The sequence below is a fragment of the Myotis yumanensis genome, unplaced genomic scaffold (assembly GCF_028538775.1).
Source record: "Myotis yumanensis isolate MYYU_CA2020_CCGP unplaced genomic scaffold, mMyoYum1.0.hap1 SCAF_13, whole genome shotgun sequence".
In the NCBI taxonomy this organism is placed as follows: domain Eukaryota; kingdom Metazoa; phylum Chordata; class Mammalia; order Chiroptera; family Vespertilionidae; genus Myotis; species Myotis yumanensis.
Genome location: NW_027223764.1, coordinates 31,158,493 through 31,180,210, shown reverse-complemented (window position 1 = coordinate 31,180,210; position 21,718 = coordinate 31,158,493).

Sequence of the window (21,718 nt, the reverse complement as noted above, 5' to 3'; positions counted from 1 at the left end):
TTAGAGTTAAGAGAGTTCAGTAAAACCTTTTAATACACATCTAACAGGTCAAACAAAATACATCAGTGTCTCTGGTGTTAACATGTGTTATTTACCATAGAAAGCAATAAGTCATTGTGGAAGATAGTAGCAAAGTTTTCATTCAGGAGTCAGGAGACTCAAGTTCCATTCCTGCCTTTGCTATTAAACTACAGGCCATCTGTCAATTTCCTGATCTCTAGGTAGCTATTTCCTCATCTGTAAAATGATTAGATTATGTCCAAGGTTTCTTCCAGCTGGAAATTTCAATAGTTTTGTGATTTGTTAATCAAAGGTGTATTTGCTTCTCAGTAATCCTATATAATAAAAGGGTAATATGCAAATTGGCCATAAAGACAGAACAACTGGTCGCTATGACACACACTGACCACCAGGGGGCAGACACTCAATGCAGAAGCTGCCCCCTCGTGGTCAGTGCGCTCCCACAGAGGGAGCTCTATTCATCCACAAGCTGGGCTGACAGCTGCAAGTGCAGTGGTGGTGGTGGGAACCTTTTCCGCATCCTCAGCAGCACTAAAGATGTCCGACTGCCATCAGTCAGAAATCCTTTGAGGGCTCCCAGGCCGCAAGAGGGATGTCTGACTGCCAGCTTAGGCCTGATCCGCTGGGGAGCAGGCCTAAGCCGGCAGGTGGACATACCCCGAGGGGTCCCAGACTGTGAGAGGGCGCAGGCCAGGCACTGGGCCTCTAGTCATAAATATTGCTTTGTTGTTGCCATAAAGTTTACAAACTTAGAACCGTAAAGCTTACAAACTTAGAATCCAATTTTCTTGCAAGCTAAAAATTAAGTGTAGATTGCTGCCAAAGTGCTTAAATTGAATTTTGGGAAATTGAGAAATCATGATGGTTAAAAAAAAAAGTAATATACACCTTATACTAATTTTGGTGAAGGTTCTATAAAATCCACACACAACTAATCTTATCTACTAGTATACCGTCTATACTATATACTAAAATAACCAGGTAGGGCGTGAGAGGCACAGCTGATTACTTGAATATAGTTTGAAATTAGGGAATCTATTAATGGAGTAAATACACTAATAGGTTAAAGAAAATAAAAATAAGCATATCATTTACTAAATTAAATAGAATAATAGGTTAAAGAAAGATAATCATAAAAATGCTTCATTAATAGTTTTCATTTTTTCAATTCCTAAAATAGAAATCGGTGGATATTTTCTTAATGTATGCATGAGACACTATTGATACTCACATGTATGAGACAAAAATTATCGATATAGCTCTATCACCCTATTATGGAACATGTTTGGTAGCATAGATGTATATCACACACATTGTGATGACAGTGGGGGTAGTTGGAATTGATTTAATTATTATGTATCTTGAAGTGAGAGTTGACAGGATTTCCTGTGCATTTGATGTATGATGGATAAGAGATGATTAGTTGTTTGGTCTCAGTCATGGTTGAAAGGCAGTTACCTTTAACTGGAATAAGTAAGACCATGTGAGGAGCTGGCTTGAGGGGGCAATAATAGAACCTCATTTTGAGATATATTCATTTGAAATGGCTAGTAGACATCCAAGTGGAGCCAGAGAGTAGTCATAAATTTCTAAAGTTCTGAAATTCAGGTGTGGTCAGCCTGGAATTTTTCATCTGGGAGTCAATAGCACATAGACCATAGACAGAATATTTTTTTAAAGGAGGTTCTGACAGTATGAGGAAATGAGAATAGCAGCAAACAAAGAGTAGAAGGCATTATGGACTAGGACCATTTAGCGTGATTTGTGGGCAGTTAAAACAACCTATTTAGGATTAATGATCATTAAATTAGAGAACAGTTATTTATCTATTTATTTTTAGTCACATTCAGCTAAGCAGGTGCAGGCATGGATTTGACAGAATGTGATTTCATCAGGCCATGGTAAAATGGATGATGGCAATGATATTCTAGATTAAAACATCAAGAACAGTACATGTCACCTGGCAGATACTCAATAAATATTTATTGAATTTATTGAGAAAAAGAATGTATATTTATAGGTTATCTGCTATGTCTAAAACCAATATCAGTCCACAAAACACAACCCCACAAAATGTAGAGTCAAGAGAAGAGAAAGATATCTTCTATCTCAACTTTTATTTCACATTTCTTCCAGTTGAAGTAAACACAATACAGAATTAAAAAGAGTGCATATTTTTAAATGAAGAACTTTTTTCTTTTTTATGCAAATTTAACTTTATTGGATAACAAAATGTAAAAAATAAATGTCTTTAAAATTAGTTTAATTAGTTCATTAGCAATATTTATACATAAAACGAATAACTTTTCATTCCAATATATAATCCATTGGAAATACAATTTTAAAAACATTTAAAATTTTAATACTAACATAAATGATCTCTGAGTAAACTTAATCATGTTTACTATGATATCTAATGATTATGTATAAATTATAAATAATATGAATCTACCAGATTTTATATGATATAGTCTCTTTATTTGAAATGATGGTTCCTAGTAAATTATGTTCAATGACACCCTAATAAATTAACAGTACTTTTATAATCATTAAAATAAAAAAATGAAAATTGGTTTGATCTCATAGACAAAAAACAGTATGGTGATTACCAACAGGAAAGGGGATGTGGGAGGAAGTAGGAGAAGGTAAAGGGTATAAGTAAATGGTGTTGGAAGGAGACTTGATTGGGTGGTGTCCATACAATACAGGGTACAGATGATGTATTATAGAATTGGACCCCTGAAACCTATACCATTTTATTAATAAAATTCATCCAATAAATTTCATAAAAATAAGTGGACATAAATATAAACAAGATGTTAACAAAACAATCCAAATAACACTAAAAATTACATTAAATGATTATCATTCTAGACATTTCTTGGTGAGGAGAGAAGACTTGGATAAAGAAGTTGGATATAAATATGGGTAAGTGAATAATCTGTAGTCAGCTAAAAAGATTGACAGACTAATCAAAAGATAAAATTAATTTTATATAGAGTTGATACTTCTATACATGCTGTTTTTAAGAGAAAGTATTTGATTTAAGTTTTGCATTTAACAGAAGAAAGCTTAGAGAAGCTGAAGGAACTGTGGAACGTTAAATATACGTTTCTTCATTTCAACATATCATTTTCCTACTTTTCTATAAGTAAGAAAGAGAGGCCTGTAGCAATGTTAAATCTCTAGAGTTATGATTTCTTTTAAATGATAGGTTTCAATTTTAGGCAGATTAATTGACTCCCTGCTTTTAAAAATGAGGAAATTAGCATTCTTACATACACTTTAGTCTTCACTTCCCATCCCTTAATTTTGGTTATATAATTTTTATATTACAGTGTAATTACAGTTATATTCTGTTCCATATAACAATAATTTCCTCAGTTATTTAGTCCGTTTCTATATTTAAATAAATGCAATGATAATCACCATCCCTTTTACTACACTTTTCTATAGTATAGTTATTTCTTGGTTTGATGGGTTTAATCATTAAATATTTTTTTAAGGAAAAAAAAATACGGTGGTTACCTACAAAACTAAACAGGTGCCTCCATATAACCCAGTAATTTCACTCTTAGGTTTTTCATACAAAAACCTGTACACCATATTCATAGCAGCTTTTTTCATAATAATTCAAAACTGGAAATAATTCAAATGTCCTTCAATGGATGATTGCTTAAGCAAACAGTAGTACATCCATACCATGGACTACTATTTGGCAATCAAAAGAAATGAACTCTTAGTCATGGTGTAATTTGGATGAACCTCAAGAAAACTGTGCTGAATGAAAAAAAAAACACAATCTTAAAGGATACAGATGGTCTGCTTTTATTAATATAACATTTGTAAAATAACATAATTATAAATTTGAGAGCAGATTATTTTTTAAAATATATTTTGTTGATTTCAGAGAGGAAGGGAGAGAGAGAGAGAGAATCATTGAATGGCTGCCTCCTGCACACTGGGGACCGTGTCAGAAAGTCAAGCATGTGCCCTGACTGGGAATCTAACCATGATATCCTGGATCATAGATCAATGCTCAACCATTGAGCAATACTGGCTGGGCTTTATTTTTAAAGTAAGATAAATTCCATAACCTATGTTTCACAGTAAGGAACATGCCTCAAAAGAAATTTTTACTTTTTCATTTCTAACACACAAGACGAAATTTAAACATATAGTGACATTTCCCTGGAAGGAGGTAGAAGCTTAAGCACTGCTCAGGAATTTAGGTTCAGCATGAAATTCCAATCAACATTTTGATTATGTTTGCAAGAAAATCAAGCTATTCTAAATTCCATTTTTCTTTCCTCATTGTGGTCTAATGTCTTTTTAAAAAATTTTTCTAGACAGACCTTTCTGGATTCTTCTACCTGTGGGAACATTCTAGGATTGATTTTTGCATTTTCTTAGGAAGCTCATTCTTAAGAATAAAATTATTCTATTTCTGCTGTTTCTAAATACTTGAAAAACTACTTCTTTAATAAATGATTTCTGACAATTTACAAAAATCGACATTTATAGTTTTAGGTTATAATTTTCTCAGATAAGATAGTATCATCGTGTGGATGGAAAGAGGGTGTGAAAAACATTCATTTTTACTTGTAACACCTGTTGTTCTTTTTTGATTATTTTGTTTACTGCTAAAGAGAATTAGAATTTAAAATTTGCTATTTATTCCTGAAATTCTTATAGAAATTCATATATTATTTGACAAATATGGTAGACCATGACTAATTGAATTAAAATTTTATTTAAGCCCTAGCCAGTTTGGCTTAGTGGATAGAGCGTCGGCCTGCAGACTGAAGGGTTCCAGGTTCGATTCTGGCCAAGGGCACATGCCTGGGTTGGGGGCTCGATCCCCAGTAAGGGTGCAGGAGGCAGCCAATCAGTGATTCTCTCTCATCACTGATGTTTCTATCTTTCTCCCTGTTCCTTCCTCTCTGAAATCAATAAAGAAATATATTTAAAAAATTATGTAAAACAAATGAGACTTAAGACTTAGGGAATATTTGTTTTACAGATATTTATGTCCCAGTTCATTCAATAAAAGAATGAATCTCCAGCCAGTGTAGTGCCCCAGTTTAAGAAACAAAAAACAAACAAAAAAAAACACAGAGGGAAAAAGGGGAAAAGGCGGGGGCTGGGACTAACTAGTGAAACAGCCGTTTGGGGACGGGCAGCAAGGTTGGAACAAAGGGAAGTTATACTGACTATTGGATGTCGTGGGAAGTGGGTGTATTTATTTTCAGAATACATACATCAATTTATTTAAAAATTTTTTCTAATCTTCTCCTGAGGATTTTTTCCATTGATTTTTAGAGAAAGTGTAAGAGAGGGGCTGTGGGGAGGCAGAGAAAGAGAGACATCAATGTGAGAGACATAGATTGGTTGGCTCCCTCTCTCGCCTGGGCCAGGGACTGGTGCCGGAGGTACAAGCCCTTGACAGCAATTGAACCTGCAACCATTCAGTCCTCGGGCCCACGCTCTACCCACAGAGCCAAACCGCTAGGGCCATAGATTTATTTTTGTAATTAAAAATGTGAGTTTATATCTGTAAAATACATGTGTATATTTCTACACAATTTTAGAAAAATGTAGGAAGTCTAGACAAGTGTTTTCTCATAGCTTTACAATAAATATTGGAATTCTGTTATATTATCAGATTTCAAATTTCATCACGTTCTAGATTTAGGAAATATTTGATGCTTCAGGTAAGATTTATAGTCCCCTTCGAAATCTCGGTGCTGGGAGCTCTGCTACTCTGTGAAGGGGGGATGTCAGGCTTCCCAGCTTTCGCTGCCTTTCCTTCCTTCCTCCTTTCCTTCAGACGCCTTCCATGTCAGCTGCTCATCAGTCTACCTTCTCTCCGTTCCAATCCCACAGCCTGCTCCAGAAATCCTGCTTCACGAGCCCCAGCTGGCCTCTGCCCTTCTTTTCTTGTCCTACTTATTTACTTTGTTTAGTTTTTTAAACTTGGGACATGGTCCCGCTGGAGATTCACTCTTTTACTGAGCAACTGGGGACATACTAGTACACATCTCTAAGGCTGGAACTTGAGGGTACACTTAGTCCCTGAGAGCAGACGGGCTTGCCAATAAATAATGAAGCTCCGGTGCCACCGGCGAGACATGTGGAAAATATGAGATCCCCCAGCAGAGAGCCCGAAAAAGCCTCCCAATGGAGAGACAAGAAAAAAAAAAAAGGCGTTTGGCTTGGGCAAAAAAAGGGGAAAAGTACAGCTGGGGAGCAGACTGTTTCTCTCTAGGAATGATGGGTAAACCCCCAGGTGTGCTGTGTTTTGGATAATACTCTTGATGAAGATGGCTTTTAGTGGGAGATGCTAGCGTGAGGAAAATAAGAGTAGAGAAAGAGGCTGGGAAGATTGGGAAGCATTTTGTTCTTTCTCCCATTATCTACTTTTCTAGGTAATTTCAGCTTCTCCCTCTACCTTCCATGGTCATGTTTATGTGAATGATCAGCATTTCCATGCCAGACACAGTTTTTTGAGGCTTTTTAATCGATTCCTATTTCTATTACCTAATTTTATTCTATTTTCACCAGTAATTAAGCTGTATAGCAGACAATGTTTAAAATAATTTCAAACCCAGTTTTCCCATCTGAAAAAAATGGTAATTAGCACCTAATACGTTTTATTAGAGTGAAGTGAACTCATAGATTTAAGTGCTTAAGCAGTGTTTAATATATAGTAAGTGTTTAATAAATAATAGCTGTTTTTTATCATCACCCATCATCACGTGTTTCACCTCTAATGAGATAGTAAGCTCTTTGAATACATGGATTATCTCCACATCATTTATGACTTTTAAGGCCAAACTGGAGATATGATGAATAGCTAGTAAGTTTAATTTATGTTAAACTGGCTAGTAAAGTTTGCTTTTCATTTTTTATACATGGCATATTTTTCGAGTTGATTTTCCTCGTTTGATTCATGTTTATAGCTTCCTTGTACTACATTATTTTAAATATTAAAAAATGGGATATTATATATATTTTGAATTGTCTTAATTTTACTAACACTTAACAAAAGGTGCTTTGACAAACTGTTCTGTGTATAAGGTAATAAATCAATGTCAGAAAGAGAGTTATTTTAGGTGACTTATCACCTCTATCTAGGAATGCTTCTGGGAGCCTCAGGCCAACACTGAAGGCAAGGTGTTGCTATTTGGTAAATCTGTGAGCTTGAGCCCTGCTTAACTTTATGCCTCTGATATATCGTGATTGACACACTTCTATTATTTCTAGACTCCCCTCTTTTTTCCTCAAAAGTGGTTTCTGAGTGCACATGAAAATACCCTGGGGAGCTTTGAAATGAAGTAAGAATGGGAAAGGACAGACATTAGGTTTTAAAAGCTCTGCTGATGATCCTCATTGGGTCTAGGAAGCACTGCATGGCCAGCCCACTCCTCCAAAAACAATACACCTGTCCATTTACAGCCTTGCCCGGGGAGCTCCAGCAGGTGGTTAAATAGGCCCTGATGTAAATAAGTTCCAAGAGGAAGGAGTTCTGTTCTCATAGTTCCTCGGGACTCAAGACTGCAGCATCGACTCTTCCCTGGGTCTCCAGAGTGCTGGCCTGCCCTGCAGATTTCAGGCTTGTCAGTCGGTGAGTCAGTTTCTTAAAATAAATCTCTCTCTCATGCGCGCGCTCTCTCTCTTTCTAGAGATAACAGTTCTATTTCTTTAGAGAACGCTGACTAATACACAGCCTTATCTTTCAACCTCAGAGCCCAATTTACAGATAAGCAAACTAAAACCTGGAAAGATGAAGTAGCTAATTAAAGACCATGTGTTTTGTTTAAATGTATGTCTGTGTGACTGAAGATAGAGCTTTGCAAATACTCCTTTATGGCCAGAGAGCACATTTGGGAAGAATTGTGTGACATGGTACAGGTTAAAATGAATTAGACATATAGTGTTCTAAGATGTAATTAAAGTGCTGTGCACTCCGGTGCTCAATCCCACCATAGAATTTGAATTTACCCTAGTGACTTGCTTAGAGGTACTGAGCTTTCAATGCATCCCTCTTCATTTTAAAAAAAATTATTTTATTATTTTTTTTGAAATAGATTTTTATTGATTTCTGAGAGGAAGGGAGAGGGAGAGAGAGAGACAGAAACATCAATGATGAGAGAGAACCATTGATCAGCTGCCCCCTACACACCCTACACTGGGAATAGAGCCCACAATCCAGGTATGCGCCCTGACTGGGAATCGAACTGTGACCCCCTAGTTCATAGGTCATCGTTCCACCACTGAGCCACTCTGGCTGGGCTGCATACCTCTTCTTAACAGGAAACACTATCTCCTTTTTGATAAGGCATACTCATTTCCACTATTTCCAACTTGCAAACTGTGAAAAACCTAAGGGTCTGGTTAATAGGGATTAAAATAAAACAAAATGCTTAAATATAAAGGACTACCTTGGAACTAATGGGATTTCTAGAAGCACTGTTTCTCTCATATATGCTTTGCTTATATAATTTTTGCCCTTACATGCGAATAGTCCATTTTTATAGCTGATATGAACCAACCTTGTATTTAGCTGCCTTGTGGAACAGAGGTGCTAATTATCTCTTTCACACACTCATGCTATAGGCCAGGAGCTCGAAAATCCCCCAGGTGGAGCCAGGCCAGCTTTTTGCCATCTGTTCCTCAGGTGCTCTGGGGTGCCTCCCCTCCTCTTTGTTCTAATTATCTTCCCCATTGTTCTCACCTAGAATGGCATTTACATTTTTATTAAATTGCAAAATAACAATAGAAACCTAAACATACCCTTAGAGGGAAAAATAGTTAATCATGACAGTATTGTGCAATCTCTCTTCATCTTTATGAAGTTGCTCAGCGTCCTTGTTTGCATTTATGTTTATAAATGCACGCTTGCTTTGTAATTAGTTATAAAGCCATAAAAAGTCTCCTGGTTAAAGCTATTGACTGCAGGCTTATTCCTTGTTCCTTTCTAAAAAAACTTTAAAAAGTGCTGCCTCCATTAAAATGAGTTCATAAAGAGGTGGTTTGAGGATCAAAACACTTATATTCTAGTCTTAGGTAATTTTTGAATGAGTTGAAAACATATTTATACTCAAACACACACACAAATGCAATTCCTTTCACACTCTTTTATGTGTTTCTTCTGGAGAATTTGAATAATTCCCTTAATACACTAGTGATTGGCATACTATAGCTGAATAATAATGTCTAAAGATTAAACCAGCCCTGAATAGAGCAAGTTTTCTGTTTTTGTCCCATGCTTCCGTTTTTTTCCCACCTCAAATAAGCCAGAATACATATTACCATGGAATAACATCTACTGGGTGGTAAATATTGTAGATTTCCTATCACTAACTCACAGGTTTAAAGTATGAGTAACTTGTGGTATGAGTAACTTGCTTTGTTCACATTTGTTATAGAAAATTAGGCTGATCCCTTTCAGTCTGAAATTATTGAATTTTACTTCAGATAATAACCAATTTTCTGCCTTTTAGTGGTTTGTTTGTTTTTGCTACTGAGTCCTGAACCTTTTATATTTTATTTTCAATTACATTTCCCCACTTGTTTGCTCATCTTTGCTCATATGTAGACACACAAATGTGGCAGATATGCAGAGTTAAGATTTTGCCTCAGATCAACATATATTATGTATACATCCATGTACAATCAGGAAACAAGAGTCGTCTATAAATTTCTCTTATTTAAAACAATATATTGGAAATTATAAAATACAGACTTTGTAACACCTGTGATTCTAGAAATACTGTGGATTTAGTATATTCTTTATTTTTTGCATTTACTACAGCTGGTAAGCTCAGCAACCTTCAAGGCTTATTAAATTTGCCGAAGCCTTAGGAAGAGAATAGATATATTGGTGAAACCAGACTTTGTACTGATCACAGAAGATTGCAAATGTAATCGACCCTGACCTAATGAAAAAGGCAATGCTGAGGTTAAGATTGAATAGGTACAATACACTGAGCTGCATGGCTTTCTCAAACCATTTGAACCTCATGTGCCTAAAGCACACCCCCTTTGCTTTTATATTAGCAATGTGACATGGCAATGTTACTGTGATGCCAATTAGGAATGCTTTAAAGCAGTGGTTCTCAACCTTGGCTGCACATTAGAATCACCTGGGAATCTTTTTAAAATCCAGATTTCTGGGCCTCATCCTCCGGAAATTCTGTTTCTTTGTTATGGGGTGGGGCCACAACATTAGTAACAAAGAAACAGAATTTCCGGAGGATGAGGCCCAGAAATCAGGATTTTAAAAAGATTCCCAGGTGATTCTAATGTGCAGCCAAGGTTGAGAACCATTGCTTTAAAGCAACACTGGAAATGCTGACACTCCTAGCCATATTTGGAATTTCTAAACGTTCCTGGCCAGTGAAAATTTTTATACTCTATAAATTGTTACTTTCTAGAGTATGTGAATTACATTTTCATCTTTACTTGCCCATTGTAATGTCTGTGAGGTATCATAGAAAATTACCAGAGAGCCATGGTTAATTGGCTATCAACCTCCCTGAACTAAAAAATAAGTATACTATAAAATAAGTCCTAAGATCATTAAAACTGTGTATTTGGAGTTGTGTTATCATATTAAATTTTTTAAAACATTGGTATTATTATTACCAATGTCCTATAAAGTAAATATTTGAATTTTATATTTGGTGTATTTTGTCAAAGAACCTCTGTAGGAATGTTACTTGTGTGTGATTAAAAATGAGCCCCAGAGGGTGGCCTTTCAGGAGACAGTCTGGCAGATGTCCCAATGACATCTTATCAGTATTTTTTCCAAGTATGTAAAACATGCTTAGAGCAAAAGTTACGAAGAGTTCAAAAGAGGCTTGTTTGAAGGGGAGAGGGAATTTATACCAAGGAGTCTACTAACTAGATTCCTTGGTGTTAATTATCCCTTAGTTGTGAAAATATCAGGGAGGAGGAGGATGAAAGAATGCAGCCTGGAAGGAAGCTTATCTTGTCCCGCAGTTTGAACAGAGGAGTTGTCTGAATCAGAGGAACCAACAATCTTGGGGTTTAATTACCAGGTGATTCTCATAAATTGTGGAAGGCCACAGAAAAGAAAAGGAATGACCTGTTTTCTTCCCTTACAAGAGAAATATTTTAAAACATCTTGATATGAAAGCTCTCTTTGGCTAAAATAGAATAATAGGGACTGGATTTACCTTTCCACTTGGGTACTATTCTGAGAGTTACTAGGCAGCACATGCCTGGGTTGTGGGCTCAATCTCTCTCCCTCTCCTTTCCTCTCTCTGAAATCCATAGAAACTTATTTAAAACAATTAAATAGATTATTTACAATAGAAACAAACCTAGGTATAAACCATTTGGCTATGTCATTATTACACACTCTTGTATGCAAGTCATAAGCAAGACTTACTGAGTTTGAGTTATGCTACATTGAAAGGGAAAAGCTGCCGAAACCGGTTTGGCTCAGTGGATAGAGCGTCGGCCTGCGGACTGAAAGGTCCCAGGTTCGATTCCGGTCAAGGGCATGTACCTGGGTTGCAGGCACATCCCCAGTAGGAGATGTGCAGGAGGCAGCTGATCGATGTTTCTCTCTCATCGATGTTTCTAACTCTCTATCTCTCTCCCTTCCTCTCTGTAAAAAATCAATAAAATATATTTAAAAAAAAAAAAGAAAGGGAAAAGCTATTCAGAGATTAGTGATGTTAATGTTTAGGATTTGTGATCAAGTCAAATAGAAGTTTAACTTATATAATTTCTTTAAAGCAAGCCAATGTTGGCAAATCAATATGGGAAGTTCAGTTTTATTAAATAGAAAACATATGTAAAAATTCTACAAGATTTACATTTAACCAAATACGCATATTATCTAACATGCCTAAAGTTATATATATATATGCTTCTATGTATGTGTATCCAAAAATTCCTTACCTCACTCAAGTTATTAGATCACTAGTAATCTAGTAAACCTGTGCTTTTTTAGTACCTAAAATAACCTAAGAGAGATATTTCTGTTTCCTAAACTCTAATCTAAAAAAGTAGTTATTTAGGTGATTTATTATTATAATTACACCTACAGCAACATTCAGTGCATAGACTCCAAATGTAATCATTCCTTTGATAATGACTATGGGAAATATATTTAAGTTGAATGAATAATAAATTAAATAGTTGTGGAATGTTATGCAGTGTATCAAAATAACCTCTGTGTCAAATTAACAATAAACAGCAAACCACAAAGGCCATCTGTGTGACAGTTTAATAGGTAGGACTAAGCTCTCAAAAGGTAAGTTTCTTTTGATCATTTTTATAATTGAATAGGTACAACTTAGTTATTTTAATGAAGGTAGCTGTCAAATAAAAGAATGAGCACAGTTGTATGTATTTAAGGACTCTAGATAAGTTTGACACCTCTATTGTCTACTCATGGACCCATCCCAAGTCCTGATAGATGCCCTAGTCATGTCTTCACATGATCACATATACGTATTTCTTATATTTCATTTGTACAATATTATTTATCATTCAAATAAGTACTCATTTCATACCTACATTTGTTTTTATAACTTTAGTCTTTTACTTATAGAGGACTCCCCAAATTAGGATAGTATAAACTCTCCAAACCTGAATTTACCTCTGATTATGTATATAAATTGTGAGACAAACATTTCTATTTAACTGCATAATATATCTCCCTTCCTCCTTATTAATAAAACATGGATTTTATCGGGGGACGAAACATATTTCATTGCTGTTAAAATTATATATAACATAACTTTGGCTGAAAAACCCAAGCAAAATTTTTCTGTGTATCCTGAAAAGTCAAGGTATAAAAGCAACTTCTCTCTTGTTTCTTATTAGTCCTGCCTAGCAATTCGAGGCAGTGGATGGAGAAGTTTTCTCACCATGACACAACTATGAATTTAAAAAAACTCATATTAATCAAAGAGAGAGGGGATAAGGAACATCAAAGAGCCACTACACCTATACTGTTTACTTCTAGTCTTATTAAATGAATGTCCATTGGTTAAATCAGTGCAGCTGGATTTCTGTTAAACAGTGAAATGCTATACCAGTCTGTACAAACAATTATTTAACTTGTTGGTTATTCTATTTTGATACTCTTGATTTGATCACCTAGTGCAAAGATGTTAATAGCCTGAAATCAAGCAAGCTTATGTTAATTGAATGTAGAATATAATCATAGGGTAAATACAGAATTATTCTTCTGCTCCCTTATACTACCTTGAAGGGAAAATGTTTTGACTTTACAGGGTAACATAACTTACTGGCTAGCTTCTTTGCCTCTAAAGTATTGAATATTCAAAGAGTCAAGTTTATAACCAAATTTACTGTAATATCATTTACATTATACAGAGAAGATAAATTAAAAAGGACCATGATATTATGTTCAAATATTTTGCTCTGGTATGCTTTAATACTGTTAAAAGTGTAAGAGGCCAGGGTGGATATTTTAAAATTCTGCTCCATTACTGAAAATTTGGGAAACTAAAATTAATTCAAAGGAGTGAATAAGAGTGCCATGCAAGTCAGCTCTCTCTCTCTATTTGTATTTGTATGGCTGCATTTTGGCAAGTATTATATTTAATTATTTTTTTAAAAATATATTTTATTGATTTTTTACAGAGAGGAAGGGAGAGGGATAGAGAGTTAGAAACATTAATGAGAGAGAAACATCAATCAGCTGCCTCTTGCATACCCCCTACTGGGGATGTGCCCGCAACCAAGGTACATGCCCTTGACTCGAATCGAACCTGGGACCCTTCAGTCTGCAGACCGACGCTCTATCCACTGAGCCAAACTGGTCAGGGCTATATTTAATTCTTAATAATTTTAGGCTGAGAAGGAAAGTTCTTAAATCCAAATATCTCTTCTTTCACCACATTAACAAGTACTGACAACAAATGTTAACATATTTGGTAAACATTGACAAACTGGGCAAAGGACCATCTTTAAGCTATCAACTTGGCATATGTAATAATAAAGACAACCAAATTCTGAAAAGAAAAATGTGGGGCATAAGAAATTAAGTGATAGAATCAGTTTCCATAAATATGTTAACATGTAGTAATGAACAGCAGCATGTGACATGGCTTTTTACTTCCACTTTGTATATTTTTATAATTCTGGATGCTGGTCTCCAGTAGAGTATTTAAAAGAAAACTTTTCCCCATCTTTCCTTGTCTTTACCAGAGATCCACTTAAGAGCAGCCGCTTGACTAATTTACCATTCTTTCTGGTATTTTGCTCAGCAAGATTGATAAAGCCTCAGACTCTAATTATCAATTTACTCAGGAATTTCACAAGATGAAGTGTTAACAGAACCAGTCTTGACAACGTTATCAGTGGTTTCAGTTTTTTTTCTGTAAAATCTAAAAATGACACTAAATGGTGGTCAGACTCAGGCAAAGCTGTCAAATTAGGCTCTGCTTAGGCATACCTTATCCTTCATAATTCAGGTCTTGTTCAATGAGAATTTCAAGTATTCTGTTTTCATTTAAATGTGTGTTTTTAAATATTGTGTGATTGATGGTATGGATTGAAAAGGTATTATTCCCACTTAAGTGTAATCACTCACAATGACTGCTTCATACTTTGCCAGGGTGACACCTTCTACCACAGCACAGGAAAAAGAAATTGGGGAATTTAAAATTATTATAAAATGTTTTAAAAACAGTATAAAGAAAATAAATGATCATAATATTGTCCCTTTCTTTCTTTTCTTTTCTTTTCTTTTCTTTTCTTTTCTTTTCTTTTCTTTTCTTTTCTTTTCTTTTCTTTTCTTTTCTTTTCTTTTCTTTTCTTTTCTTTCTTTCTTGTTGAAAGTATTATAGATGTCCTTTTTTTACAACACTGACTCCTTCTAGCCTGCCGCCACTCTCCACTCTTCACCCCAGGCTTCCACCACCCTATTGTCTGTGTCCATGGGTTATGCGTATGTGCATGTAACTTCTTTGGTTGATCTCTTCCCACCTACCCCACCTTCCCTCTGTGAGTCATCAGACTGTTCCATGTTTCTATGTCTCTGGATCTATTTTGTTAATCAGTTTATTTTGTTCATTAGATTCCACATATGAGTGAGATATGTGATGCTTGTCTTCCTCTGACTGGCTTGTTTTACTTAACATAATATTCTCCAGGTCTCTCCATGCTGTCTCAAAGGGTAAGAGATCCTTTTTTTTTTTTTTTTTTTTTTTTTTTTTTACTGCTGCATAATATTCCATGTAAATGTACCACAGCTTTTGTATTCACTCATCTACAAGTGGGTACTTGGGCTATTTCCAGATTTTAGCTATTGTTAATTGTGCTGCTATGAACGTAGGGATGAATGTAGTCTTTCTGATTGCTGTTTTGGGTTTCTTAGGACCTATTCCTAGAAGTAGGATCACTGGTTCAATTGGAAGTTCCATATTTAATTTTTTTAGGGAACTCTGTACTTTTTTTCCTACTGGCTGCACCAATCTGCATTCTCACCAGTAGTATACTAGAGTTCCCTTTTCTCCACATTCTCACCATTACTTGTCATTTGTTGATTTGTTGATGGTAACTATTCTGACAGGTGTGAGGTGGTACCTCATTGTCATGTTAATTTGCATCTCTCTGATGACGAGTGACTTTGAGCATTTTTTTAAAAAATTGATGTCTATTTGTGGTAATGAGGAAAGAATATATATTATTGATCTTGTAAAAGTTGAGTGATATTCTGACAATGATTTTAATATCATAATTATTCTATGATTACTGTAAATGGTAAATGTAAATACTGTGTACTTTCAAGAATCCCACTTCTGAAAATTGATCCAAAGGAAATGAAATCAGTATCCCAAAAATATATCTGCATGCCCATGTTCACTGCAGCATTATTCACAATATAGACAAGAAATGGAAACAACTTGGATGTCCTTTAATGGACACATTCATAAAGAAAACATGGTATGTACATACAATAAAATATTTATTCTTAAAAAAGGAAATCTCAATATGCACAAACCTGGAGGTCATTATGCTAAATGAAATAAGCCAGAAAAAGAAATACTGCATGATCTCAATTATATATAGAATCTAACCTAGTCAAATTCTTAGAATCTGAGACTAGAATGGTGGCTTTCAGTGGTAGATTCTTAGTCGAAAAAGGAGGTGTTGATTGAAGAGCACAAAATTTCAGTTGAAGAGGAAAAAATTTCCCCTTTTCTAGGTTTTTTTTTCTGGCTAATAATTAAGTTAGGTATAATAGAGGTTAGCAGGAGAAAAACAAATTTAATTTCTCATGTGCAGGAGGCCCACAAAATATGAGACTCAAAGGCAGTCAGGCAATTGTGGCTTATACTAGTAAGCCATCCTGAGCTGTAAATGCTTGTTGAACAACTGTTTGTAAAGCCATGTAGATAAGTCTTTCTGATATTAAAAAAAATAATTATCTCTCGCACCAGGAAGAGATATGGCTAAACTCCTGTAGGCTGTTAGGAGTGAAGTAAATGCTTTTTCTGAGACTGCTGGGCCTTAATTGCCTTTAGCTCAAAACAATCCACATGCCAAAATGGCACATTTGGGGGTGGCATATTCTTTCCCTCACAGTTAGGCAAGATGAATGAGATATATGACATGGTGACTATAATTGTTAATACCATATTGTGTAGTTGAAAATTGCCAGGAGGGTAAATCTTAAGTGTGCTCATCACACACACACACACGCACAGAAAATGGTAGCTATATGAAGTGAAGGGTATGTTAATTAACTTGATTGTGGTGATTATTTCACAGTGTATACATTTACCAAACCATCTAGCTCTGAACCTTAAATATATACAATTGCTATTTGTCAATCACACCTCAAGAAAGCAAAAAATGTGTGAAGATCATGTAATGCAGGCGTTTGCCTGCTTAATGTTTGGCCTAAGGGAACAGAGACAGGAGAGCTTGAAGCTGATTTGTAATGCCAATTGGGAGATTAATTTGCCTTTCACTTGTGCCTTATAGCCTGGGTCTAGGACAACTGTGGACAAAGCCAGGGCAATGGGAGTGAGAAGTAAACATAATTACTAGTTGATGCCCCAAACTAGACACTAACTATAAGTCAATGTATGGGAAAAACCAGATGCAGAATTTAGCAAAGGAAAATGACCAAGAAACTATACAAGGGTGGAGAAGAGGTAGGAATGAGGTAGGAGCTGAGCCTTTACTACAGAGGTTGGTTTTGAGTATATTTCATGGGTAAAAAGCTTTCTAGTTAGCTTCTTTTCTCTTAAACTTCTAGGGACAAAGGTCTTTATGCATGTTTAGGTGTCTTGTCAAAACCACTGCAGCAAGGAAACAATTTTTTATTTGCATTTCAAGTCAAGACAACTGTTAGCATTGCGAGAGGGCATTTAACCGACTTACCCACTGGCAGATGATCTCATGTTTTCAGGTGAGATGTTCCAACAATCACCTTTACAGAATGCAGAGAAAGGGAAGCTGAAGACAAAATGCTGAATACTTTATATGCAATAATACATCAGCCAGCTTATCCCTAAAAACTCAACTCTATGAATGATTTTCTGTTCACTTTTTTTGATGTGAACATGGGTACATGTAGAGGAATATAAAATATTTTTATTTGTATAGTTATTGAATCAAATATAAGTTCAACAAACGAAGAGACAGTGGTTTAAATTTCTATAAGCTCCTGCCCACTGCCTATCTTTACCATCCTGTGTTATACGGAGTCTCACAGATGAATCTCCCTATGCATTTAATATTTTAAAAATATATATACCTCCTTGTATCAGGGATACAATTGGTAATACAAAGGTTGATGTTCTGATACCTTCTTTATCCCTAAGTTTTCTTATTTCTCCATTTTAATAGCTGAGTCACAACAAACAAATGGTACTTTTTGTGGCTGTAAATATAGTCGTAAAATGATGCTAATGGCGATGTTTTGTTTGTTGGGGGATATATTTATTGTCTGGTTTTATTTCTTAAGTCAGTATTTGTCTCAAACTCAAAGAGGTTAATTTTTTAAAGCAGTATTTCAGATTCTTGGTTACATTCCACAAAGGGAGAAAAATGCATTTCAATTATTTTCTGAACACTAGGATAACTTATTCACTGTTTCAACTTGTGCTTATGTCAGGTTAAAAAAGGAAACAGGAATCTATAATCCTTGTAAAAAATTGGAACGTAGTTAAATATAAAGCAAACCTTCCTCAGTGAATTTAGGATGTGACAAACACTCTAACCTTGGCCTATATCTGTGCTCTGGAGTCCTGTTATCTTTACATTTCCCTGAGTTAGTTTTTGGCTATGAGTCAAGATGACATGCAGGCCAACATATGAATAATTAACTTCAGAGAAATGGTGAGCTGCTCTCCAGTGTTTGAGTTTTAAGAATCACTCCCAAAATGCAGTTTCAAAGGTACTATTTGAAATAGCCATATAATCATTGTTCAAAACTTGCCCTCTTTCAAAGACATCATTGAATATACTCAATCATAGTGTTATGTCTAACACTACAGTATGCAATAACTGAAAGTGAAAGAAATATCTCTTCATCAATAATATGAAATGTTTAAGATACTGAAGATATATGGAGTAATAATAATATTTTAATACATTTAATCCCAGCCCATGTAACTTTACAGATATAATCTCATTGTTAGATACCTAGGAATGTGTTCCGATATATTGCCTTTACTGAAAATAAAGAATAGAGACATATCTGGGGAGAAATAGCTAAGGCTATGCGATTCCAAGTCTTTAAAAACAACCAGACAATCCTGAAGCATAGACAAATACATAGCTACCTAGATACCTCCATATATTCATATACTTTTGTTTAGCTTTTCAGAGAATGTAGATTTGTTGACTCCAAAGCAGAGCTAGGCAGAATTGTTGTTTTTTCCCAACCATTTTGGACCAAGCTAATTATGTTTAAATTCATTGATAGGATTGCCAGTGATTTGTGTGTTTATAGAAGAGAATACTTGACAGCATATGTTCAAACCTTAATGTGCCACAGTATAAACACAAACTTTTCTTTCAGAGGCAGAGGGGATGTGAAGCAAACATGGGAAAGGGCAGTATGGCATAATCAAAAGAGCATGGGCTCTGGACTTAGAAAACCTGTATTTGATGTTGTGCTGATTCCTACTAGCTGATTGGCCTGTAATGCCACCTTTACCTGTCACATCTCCCTTGCAAGACTCTAATACACTTCAGAAGTAGCTTATGCAGCAGGCTCTGGCCCTTACTAGCTATATAGTAGATGCTCGTTCTTCCATCTTCCCATTTCTTTAAAATATTTCCCATTTTATTTTTTGAGACCTGAAAGAACAATTTTATGCCAGAGGAGTTAGGGGGATGCATGAAATAGATTGGCTAGTTAGTGGGAACCAACCTCTTTTTAGAGTTGATGATACTGATAAAAGCTTATTCAGACAAAAAATGATTCCTCAGTAAAGTATGCACCTTAGCAAACAACCAGAAAAACATCTGAAGTTGAAAAGAGAACCTTGAAGTGGAAAGTATATACTCCTCTTAACAGACCATATCAAGACTCATGTCTAGCCCTAGCTTGTTTGGCTCAGAGGATAGAGCATCGGCCTGTGGACTAAAGGGTCCTGGGTTTGATTCCAGTCAAGGGTACATGCCTGGATTGCAGGCTCGATCCCCCAGAAGGTAGCTGATCATTGATTCCTACTCATCATTGATGTTTCTATCTCTCTCTCTCCCTCTCACTTCCTCTCCGAAATCAATAAAAATGTATTTAAAAATACTGATGTCTATGTAATAATAACTAATTACTAAAAATTCCTGTGAATTTGAATAGTTGACCAGTGTGAAGAAAATTCCAGAACATTGGGTGTCTTGGATTATTTTTATTTAGTCCCAAAATTGTTCTGGTCATTTGGATCTAGAGGAGAATGCCTGAGAGGGCTCGACTGCATGGATGTTCAACTCTTAAGTGTTGCCTGACATTGTCAGGGTTACCACCACTCAGCAGAGGCCTGCAGGCTAGTTCTAATTGTGCTCCTCTTGTCTTAAACCATCTCCTGAGACTGAAGCTAATTTGTTAAGCAAAGTGATAGTGTCTCTCATCACTGACAAATATTTTATTTCTTCAGACTATTTGACAATATGATAAGCTTTTCCTATGTATAAATGAGCCTGAGAAATAATTATATTTTATGATTGAACTCAGCTGTCCATTCATTTCCAGTTATCTCAAGTTTCATTCCTGGAGGGAGATGAACTTCCTTAGTCCTGGCAACCTAACTACATTTTCCAGATTATATTCAAACATATTGTCTACATTATGCACTTAGCTTAATATTAGGAGCATTATTGTATCTTCCCTTAGCTCTCTAAAAGGAATAGATATCATTTCTACATAAGCAAATGTTAAAATGGAGGGAAACTCTTTTAAGGGAGGTTTAGGCTTTTTGTTTGTTTTTAACTTCCTATACTCAGAAATACCTGCATTAAAAAACACTGGCTTATCTAATGATGCTGTCAGGTTCTCATTAATATATTGAGGAGAGTTGGGAGTGAAATTGATTATGGAGAATAATTTATGTCAGAAATACTCCTTGTGAAAAAAATATGGGGAGAAACAAAATTTGTGACCGTAACATTTTTTAGTTCACCTTTTCTTAAAATGAGAATCCTAGGAGATACAAAATGTTGCCATCCAGTTAAGAATAATTCAAAGATGTGCTGATAGTCCTAAGAGGTTTCTGAAGTCGTTAAAATTAATACGGAAGTCTATTATTTCCCCTATATTTTGTGCTCAGTAGAACATTTTTACTGATGCTATCACTTCTGAGTATCCAGGTTTATAGCCAATATAGTTGCATTTCTTGCTCTTTATTTTTATTTTAAATTATTTTTATTGTTGAGAATTTCACAGATGTCTCTCATTTCCCCCCATTTACCCCCTCTACCCTGCTTATGCCCCACCCCAGGCCTTTACCACACTATTGTATGTCTGAGTTCATGATCTATGCATATATGCATACAAGTTCCTTGGTTAATCTCTTCCCCTCACCTCTGAGATCTGACAGTCTGTTCCATGCTTCCATGTTTCTGTGCTTATTTTGTTCATCAGTTATTTTAATTGTTAGATTCCACATATAAGTGAGATCGTGGGATAGTTTCCTTTCTCTGATTGGCTTATTTCACTTACTAGCATGATCTTCAGCTCCATTCATGCTGTCTCAAGGGTAAGAAATCTTTCTTTTTTATAGTTTCATATAATTCCATTGTATAATGTACCACAGCTTTTTTATCCACTCATCCACGGATGTGTACTTGGACTCTTTCCAGATCTCAGCTAATGTAAATTGTGCTGCTATGAACATAGGAATGCATATTTTTTTTGAAATGGTGTTTCAGGATTCTTAGGTTATATTCCAAGATGTGGGATTTCTGGGTCAAATGGCAGTACCATTTTTAGTTTTCAAGATTTTTTAAAATGTTTTGCACAGTGACTGCACTGTTCTGCATTCCCACCAACAGTATACATCCGCACCAGCACTTGTTTGTTGATTTATTGATGGTACAGTAGTAGATATTCTGGCAGGTGTGAGGTGTTATCTCATTGTGGTTTTCATTTGCATCCCTCTGATAACTAGTAATGTTGACTATTTTTTCATATGTCTATTGGCCATCTGTAAGTCCTCTTTGGAGA